Raw genomic sequence first — 9,161 nt, forward strand, 5'->3', positions numbered from 1 at the left:
ACACGTTAACATGTACAGTGCACATCCTGATTGTCCCCTCTAAACCTCAGTGGAGGCTTTGTAGGAGTCCTTCCAAGGCCATATTCACCATTCATAGTACAGTATGTTGCATATTACAAATTAGCAATAGAAATTGTCTGCACATCTGAGGTAGCTATTGTATTTTAACATAAAACTTCGTAATTTGTATGTCTCTGTATTATATTGTAAACATGTCAGTAATCTATTATTAATTAGGTTTTCAGGTTTATAAATAAATAGATTTGCTTGATATTATTAAAAGTAAACACAAGGCTGCAAACACCCTGTCCTGTCAGAGAAATAAATAAATGTGTTGAGGATAATAACACACTGAAACTAAAAGCCTTTTTCAATTTTGGTCCCTGTCAGAGAGAAAGGTTAAAATGACAGACCTTCAAGTAAGGCAAGACAGGTTAAAAACAAACCTACAAAACAGACTTAAAGGAACAGTGTGTAACATTTCAGGGGAATCTATTAGCAGAAATTAAATATAATATTCATAACTATGTTTTCCTTTAGTGTATAATCACCTGAAAATAAGAATGGTTGTGTTTTAGTTGGCTTAGAATGAACCCTTCATATCTACATAGGGAGCGGAGCCTCTTCACGGAGTCGAGACTTTTGCGTTTTTACGTTATCTGAAGGCCACCGTAGTTCTCTGACATGCTTGTGAAACTGCCGTAACGTGAGCTGCAGAGTGCAAAACCGTGGTACCGTAATTTCGTTGCTCGTAAAGGTGTGTTATTATGGTAAGGATGGCTCTGAGCGAGGCAAACGGCGTTACCACAGTTTTGCACTAGGTGGCTCACGTTACCGCAGTCTTGGAAAGGGAGGAGTGAGCGGAGGGGTACTCATTTGGTTGCAATCTGCAACCACACCACTAGATGTCGCTAAATCCTACACGGATGGCAAGCTCTGAAAAAAATCGTCAACTAAGTAACCAGGAACTGCATTCTTTACCATTTTCAAAGTGAGACCTACCTTGGTTGATGGCTGATACAAACATGTGCAAAAGAAGATATCTACCTTTAGCAATGGATATTGAATAGCAGGTTACAGTTTTGATTCACACACTGTAAATGAGCTTAACTAGCTGACTGTACTTGATTTTAATTCTTTCTACTGTAAGATGCATGACTCCAGGCTGCCCTTTAGATTTGAATTTTGATCATATGAGTGATAAAGTGCACCTGATTTGTCTGTTATCAGGCCATCAAATAGGCGTTATCAGTCGCTATGAGCACCATAGATGTGGGTCAATAGGGGCCTGCTACACCTACTGGGTTGTTAAAGTGAAAGTGAAACTTAAAAGCAAAACATTCTAACATGTTGTAAAACTTTATGAAACGTTACATAAACAAAGCAAACAAAAATGTTTCTTTAGGTTTAGGGAAAATAACAAACACTTGGTTAAGTTGAGAGAAAAACGTTGTGTTGGCTTAAAATAACTATGAACAAGAAGACAACTACACATTGTTGGTTTCACATCGGATGTGAAATCCAATCTCCTGGGTGAAAACCCTATGTTTTGTGTTTTGTGTCTCATCCATCGGCCCTGACCTCCACCCCTTATGGAGTTTCACACTGTCTATACTACAGCGCCTGACTTCCACTTAGGCTCCTGTCATAATTATTACGGTCGCTAAGTTTTTTTAATACCTTCTTTCGGTGATCTACCATGTGAATAGATGATAAAACTTACTAATGGGTTTAGTGGGCCCCTATTGACCCACAACTATGGTGCTTATAGAGACCGATAACGCCCATTTAATAGCTTGACAACAGTCTAATCGGGCACACCGAGCCTCTTAAATTCTCAAAATATAATGCTGCACATCTAGCAGGAACAGGAGCAATATGCACTTATGATGTTATAGGAAAAACATTTTGCAGAGAAAAACATACTCCAACTGCTGAACAGGCAGGGCTGCAACAATATGCTGGGTATGGGCTAATTGCCATTTGAACATAACAGAAACATCCCTCGGTAGTATCATTTCCACATCACATCAGAGCTGTCACAGTTTACATAATAAATGCTAATCATTAATGAGAGAGCTGAACTCGTCGTTGGATGGCTTCACAGCCTCACAGTCTGTTTGGCAGAGCTGCTCGCGAGATGAAGGGTGCTGGCATTTACCTTATGCTCCAGATCCACAGAAGCTCATTGAAATGCTGTGAGTGTGCCTCTTTGTGACAGTATTTTGACTTGTTCAATTTTTCATTCAATTTTCAAAAGCTCCAAGCTGCGTAATCCATGTATCACCGTACCCCACCCCCCATGTAAAAAAGCAAGTCATCATTGTAAACATCACTGTGCAGTAGTTATTACTATAAGCATTATGTAAGTATTAATGGAAACCTTAAATCTTAAATAACCAGAATGCACAATGTTTAGACTAACAGAAAAAATATTTTTTTTTTGTTTTGAGCTGTTCGTATAGTAAAAAAAAAAACCCAAAAAGGTAATTGTACTATGTAATCAGTCCTGGTTGCAAAGGGACATAATGGCGAATATAATATGGATTTATATTTCTTTTAAATGTTCGCTTCCAGTATGATGCATACAGCACTGGTGGTGTACTTTAAATTCCTCTTATTGTGATGTAAATATATATTTAAAAATGCATTAAAATGGTTTTGTTTACTTCAATTTCCTTGCTAAAGGTGAACAGACAAATAACCGGAGGTAATATATCCCAAAACAGTTTCATATCTATCCTTCTGAATCAAGGCAGTAACAAAGCAATTACTTTAGAATAATATTCCTCATGAATATAAATGCTTCGGTATCTATCAGTGCTATTGACAATACCCCTGTGAGAATAATAGCTCCACCTGATGATCCACTGGGGTTCATTCAAAGAGGAGACAATGCATTTGAGAACATCTTAAAGAAACAATGCATGTGTCTGGTGATGAGCTATATTTGAAGCACTTTCTCGGAGTGTTTACCGTTGTTGGGATGGGTTTGTATTTTAGTCGATGGAACGCCCGGTGCGTTTCATACCAGCGCTGAAGGGCGCTTTGTGTGGCGGTATCAAACGCCGCTCGTGGTGACGAAGCCTCCGTATTTGATGCCCTGGGAATGAGAATGGGCTGGGCATAAACAAATGATCAAAACGTACATGGACCGTACAGCCCCCGGTTAGCTGCACAGTAAATACAATATAAGACAACGCCACACGTGATGATTATAAGATAGCAGTGTTATTTTGACTGGTTCTCAGAGTTTCAACAGTTTGGTAAAAGTTTGCGTATTCTTGTCCTGCTACTAGTAGTTTGCTTTTTTTTTTATACACCTTATTCCTAGCCCCCATGATGCCTTGCCTGAATTATGCCTGTAACTTCTGGCGCGTCGTGTCACTGAGTCGTTTTCCATGGTAACACTATGCTAATCGTCTCTCCTAGAGCAATTATATTAAAAAATCTAGTAAAACATGTGTGAACACCACCTATTACAGCTCAAACGGGGTAATTTCATCATAGCTCTGCCTTCTACTATGGAGGGATGGGAGGACGACCTGAAGAAGTGACCTCAGATAACCTACACAAGCATATTTAGCTACGTTATTGACTCCGTTGCTACAGAGGGTGAAGCGATGAACAATCTGAAAAGCTCTGAGGCAGATCAGTACTTCCACAGAAACAAGGTTTTGTTTTTTTCTACATAGATAACCGTACTTAAACTATTCGTAGTCTAATGCTCAATGCACTCCGTGCCATAAACTGCCTCACATTTTAAACTGTACAGAAATTAGTAAAAGTAACTGGCTGTCATTAAACCAATGCTACACTGCTTTGTCCTCCCTACACGTGAAATCATAGCTGATGTTCTCCTGGCTCTGCTGTCAGTCCTTTCAAGGACCCGACGTCTCTTCTCCGCTGCTCTTTCGTAGCCCAACTAACGTACACTAACTATATTCTGTACACTAACGATTTTCCGTACAGATGACATCTTTCCGCCAATCGCTGAATAAATACTTCCAGATCGTGCATAACATTTATATGCGTGTCATCCTCAGTTCTCCCTCTTTCTTTCCCGACCAAGCAAGAGACCTTCACCATTTGTTCCTGTGAGATTTCATTAGGTTTGTGAGGTGCACACCGTACGCCCACAGCGCCCGGAGGGGAAGCTCCAGTCCCAACTGCGGCTTGAGAGGGGAGATAACTAGAGCAGCAAAAATGTACATTTCAACTTAATTTATGCTTTTCACAGTACTGTAGTCTGTATGAAATGATTATTGTGCTGTCACACGTTGTTGAATATATTACCCTTTGTTGAATAAATGCTTTAAAATGGGCATTTTTAACATCAATGGTGCACGCTGACTGCTTGGCACTGCAACGGCAACTCTGTCAACACAGACACTGTTTGCACGTAATCCTGCGCCCAATATTGATGTTGCAGCAGTGTTATTTAATAAAACGTAAATAAAGTTAACGTTTATTACATCTATTGAATATTTTGACATTTAAAATTTTCATCAATCGCCGTTGAAATCATGTTATGCGCTCTGTACAGAACACCGTTAAGCTTAGTGATCTTCCTACACAGCCGGAGGCGTTACTTTTCACCACTTTTCTCAAAAACTCTTGTTCCAAAAGACATCAGTCAAAGTGTAGACTGCTAATGGATATTCCCCTGGAGAATGAGCACACAAACAAGCTTGTCTGGCTCTCAACAACAGAGGAGTGCTGCCTGGTGTGGCGCTGACGGGCGTTAAGTGTACGGAACACATACCACAGTTCCGCAATGACATTTTAGAAAATGACAATTTAAGGTTAGTTAAATATCTGTTAAAAATAAAGCAGGATTTTGTAAAATGAAGGTGAATTACTTTTCAAAAGAAGCACCGTTGGTGGTTAGCCACTAGTCTATGGGACTAACTAGCACACTGCTACTTCCGTTACCTCACCGGAAGTTACGGGCATAATCATTTCTACAATAACACCCCTGAGAATAAGGTGGATAACTGATGCCTGTAAATTTAGATTGTATGGACGCAGTAGTAGAGGTGAAATGCTGCCACCTATTTGTTTGGAGCATGTGGCCAGATCTTATACATTGCACCTTTAAAGGATCGTCTAAGGACTGTGTAGACATGTACCCATGTGCTTGATTGACATCTGTCTAACCTATAGTTTTGCTACACCTGTTAGGGTGGGACAGGCCACACCTTGATCAATCTTATTGGTTCATGAAGGTTGGCGACCTCATGTAACAGCAACGTTCCACCCAACTTGAGTCTAATTAGCCAGAAGAGGAATTCCTGTGTGGGTGTGCAGAGTGTTTAAAGATAGTACACAACTAAACTAACCACTTAGTTAAACTGTATTTCCTATCATGCTGAATGTATAATGACAGCACAATTACATATTGTATATCTGCTGTTATCCTGCAAAGTGCTGTCTGCCTTCTCTGCAATTATCGTCTCTTGTTTCTTGACAGGAATTCAGCTTACAAGAACTCCCACGACACTAAAATAAAATAAAGCATTAGGACTGGTGAATCCTATATAGTAAGCTTTTAATTGTGTTTTTTGCACCACAGGTAAGCACGCCACATGTTGGACTCAAGGAAAGAGATGGACTATTGATCTGTGGTTAGTAGCCGAACCAACCACTGAGCTCATGCTGTACAATGAAATATGGTAGAATCAAAAGTAATTTTGTTGGTGGCGATTCCTTTGAAGCCAATCACTTTAAGCAGTCAAACATGCTGTACTTCTTCTTTCCTCTACCTTTCCCTCACTCGCCGTCTCTCTCGCTGCCTGTCCCTAAAATGTCCCTGCTGGGGATTCTATCTCCTGGTTTCTTTTGAAGCAGTGGCCTCTCTTTGCCTCCATTATCTTGTAATTTGTGGGGGATTACGCTCTGGAGCACACACAGTCCACCCCGTTGCTTAAGAACTGTGACAGCTTACAATAATTGCCATGCTAATTAGCAAGAACTAGCCCAGTGCGCTTCTTTCCCTCACCAGACCTGATTTGATGAATATGCTGTGATTAATGTCTACAGCGGTGTTTCCATAACTTTACAACCATTATAGTTATAGCCAATAATAAGGACTGACTAATACATTTTAACATATAAAATGTAAAGGCTATTGTTTCTGAAGAACAAAGAGAAAAACTGCATTCAGTCTTGCCACTGAGAAAGTATCATTTAGGTGTTGGACCACTAGGGAGCAGTAATTGCAATAAGATCAATCATTTCTTAGGCGTTTTAAATTAAATTGGAAAAAACACATTCATTTTATTCGTAACAAAACTGTGAAGTCACTGGGGATACTAGGCTTCATCTTGTTTATTAACTTTATATTAATCCATGATGATGATCCCATCCGTGACATACCCTCCATCTTCATAATCTTTATTTGTTGCCAAAACTATTTGTAAAATACATTTTTTTTCTCTTCATCTTTTTTCCCCCGTATTGTTTATTCATGCTTTGATTTTAATGGATCATTGTCTACTGATTGGATAGTGTTTGTGCTCATTCTGTGTGCTTTTTATTGTCATTATTTTTTGTTGTATCTTTCTAAATTATGTTGGCTTAGTTTTCTTTTCTTTTTTTTTCTTTATTTCTTTTGTTGTTGTTAGTTTTTCTCCTTAAGTTTAGGGGAAGTCCGTTGTATCAGCCGGTCGCTTCTTGAGCTCTGCTGTGACACTTGTTTTTTTGTTTTTTTTATTTTCATTATCTTCATTTTATGTGTGTGCAAATACGAATAATAATGAAAATACAAACATCCCTGGAGTGTGAAGCAAATTATGATCAGCTCAACCATAATGACTTGAAAAGACCACCTTTAACCCATGATGCATTTCTCCATTGATGGAAGCGGATAGTCCTTTCTATCAGCAGCATTAGAGCTGTATGTACATCATGGAACTAATGTACACTTAAAATTAAAAGGAAGCTGTGAAGTGGCTTTTTCTCCTCCCAGCATGGTGCAGTCCACATGACCTTGTCTGTGTTAACAGGTGAGAGAGCTAAGATTGAGCACATTTTGTCCCTAATAGTCTAACAGACTAATGATATTTAAAAAAAAGATAATGATGCTTAGAACCGACAAAGCCAAACATTGCTGTTTTCGTCAATGATTGCTTTTTGCAAAACCGTAAAATCCTCATTTTTAGTAGTGAATGTGGGGCCTGGTTGACAAATTTGAGAAAAACACTATATGAATAAGGACTTTAACACTGAGGTGACTAAATTATATTTGCAAACATATATTTGCTACAAAGATAGGTTGCATGAAAATGTCAAACCACCAAATAATATACAGAAAACATTTGTCTGACATATCTTATTTGTTTTCTTCTTTGTTAGAGCAGTTTGTCTTTGTTTGGCATAATGGTTTCCTAGACCAGTTACCCTTAATTCCCTGTGTGTTCTGATGGACGCATCTGCAATTTAGGCACCACTGAGTTGGCCTCATGGTACATAACATATGACTGATTTACAGACTTGTTTTACAGCTGACAAATGCTGCTGTTGCTATCCAAACTCAATCCTCTGTGGCATTGTTTGTACAAGTGATTTTGTTGCTTTACCATTTAAGTCCTATCCCATTGGGTGTTTACCTTATTTTGTCTATCCCTTGCAGCTCTCCTGAGTATTAGCCTAGCCTGTGATCGAGGTTTCCTGGTCAACACAGCCCCGCAAAAAGACATCTCTCTTCTCACAGGTGACTAAGTAACTCATCTTTGAAGTCCTCCCTGTACCTTTATTACAGCATGACCTCCCATCACCCTCTCTGCCAGATGCATCTACCTCAAGGGAACCTAATTGTTTGAAGTAAACAGGGCCCTTCAAAGACACACACTCAGAATTGACCTTCAATACCTAAAAAAGCTGTCTGAAGCTTCAGTTTTCTACGTTGAATAAAGCCCAAAAATGTCTAGGATGAATGACCTTTGAAACAAAAGTAAGGTGCAAGTAAGGGTAGAGGGTTAAAACGTGGCTGTGACGTGTGGGTTTCTGTGAGTTTTTTGCCCAAACGTTGTTACTGCCACTCTGACAGATGCTTAAGAAATAAACACAGCTCTAACCTGTGCGGAGGTGCAGCAAATACTTCCATCTAGTGTACAAAAGAAGAATTGGGCTCTGGTGAGGGGTTCATTAAGGCAACACCAACAAAATTCATAAGAACCCGCATTTGGAAATATTGTATGCTATATGTAATGACATGTGAGAGGATTTTTTTATTTCTAATCTAGCTACAATTAAGCACAGAATAGGAATAATATTTTTGTATGGTTATATGGTTATGATACAGTACGATTCTCAGCAGTGTAGCCTAAATCTTGACCGGCTGGTGGGCGGTGCTTGGTATTTCCTCAACTGATCTCAACATGGCTGCTGGGTCACAAACGTTCTCATTTTACAGCTAAACAGTACACTACAAGATGTTTCTGAAAACATGTGAGGAGAGAAATAGGCATTACGGTAACAGAATATTGATTCATATTTGCTCCGGTCTGTGAAATCTTGCAGATGCCATTAGGAGCACCGGAGGACACAGAGGCACATGATTTTTTTCAGACTACCTGTCTCATGCACTACTGTCAGGATATAGTGACAGTTTGATAATCATATTTGCTCCATTTCCACCCACTGCAGCTTTAAACTGTAACTTTCCTAAAATAACATAATGGTTGTTACTTACAGTAGTTTATTCTGAGTTGGTAGTCCTTGTTAAATAGGTTGGTAGGATGAGGGTTAAAGCTGAATTAGGCGAGATTGGAGCAAATATGATTTTTTAAAAAGTACTCTATTTAAAACAGAAAATGAAAACAAAGATATGAAGTCATTAGGAACAAATTGATTGACAAAATCATGAAAAATTGGAATGATAGAATAAAGCACCTGTGAGATTTGACAAAAAAATAAACCTCTGGGGTCTGCGGAGAACCCAGTTTGTAGGATGAGGGTTAAGAATCAACGTGATCTTCCAGTGTCCCAGCAAGATGAAAGGTTATTTTGGAATTGTTGCCCAATGATGCCAAAAACATACTGCCTACTGCACCTTTAAAAGCCCACTAGTTGAAGAGGGGCAAAAAAGAAAAAAAAAGAAAAGGGAAGTAACTTGTCTAATTATTTATTTATTGTTGGATATTGTTTGTTTGTTTGTT

This window comes from Sebastes umbrosus, chromosome 12 (genome assembly GCF_015220745.1).
Source record: "Sebastes umbrosus isolate fSebUmb1 chromosome 12, fSebUmb1.pri, whole genome shotgun sequence".
Taxonomy (NCBI): domain Eukaryota; kingdom Metazoa; phylum Chordata; class Actinopteri; order Perciformes; family Sebastidae; genus Sebastes; species Sebastes umbrosus.